Source organism: Montipora capricornis, chromosome 11, assembly GCF_036669925.1.
Source record: "Montipora capricornis isolate CH-2021 chromosome 11, ASM3666992v2, whole genome shotgun sequence".
NCBI lineage: Eukaryota > Metazoa > Cnidaria > Anthozoa > Scleractinia > Acroporidae > Montipora > Montipora capricornis.
Window position 1 is genome coordinate 41782976 of NC_090893.1, and position 320 is coordinate 41783295.

Below are 320 nucleotides of genomic sequence, written 5' to 3' on the forward strand. Positions count from 1 at the left end.
GACTGTATACTTTGTACACTAGATATTTGTATACCTATCCGTTCTATAATGCATCGTTTGTAAAACACAACTGAATACAGTAGTTTTCTCTACTTGTTCGCTCTTTTATACACCTGTAGCCACTGCTCGCCTCGACTAGCTTTTGCTAAGTGGGAGCAGTGCATATTGAACCTGTATCTTATAATGAAATTCTACAATAAACAAAACAGTGAACAAACAAGAAACAAAACAAAACAATATCGGTTATTACTGTGTTGTGACCCTTGCTCAAAACGAGGCATCTTCAGAGAGCACTGCATTCTGGTCGATGCATAGTACAT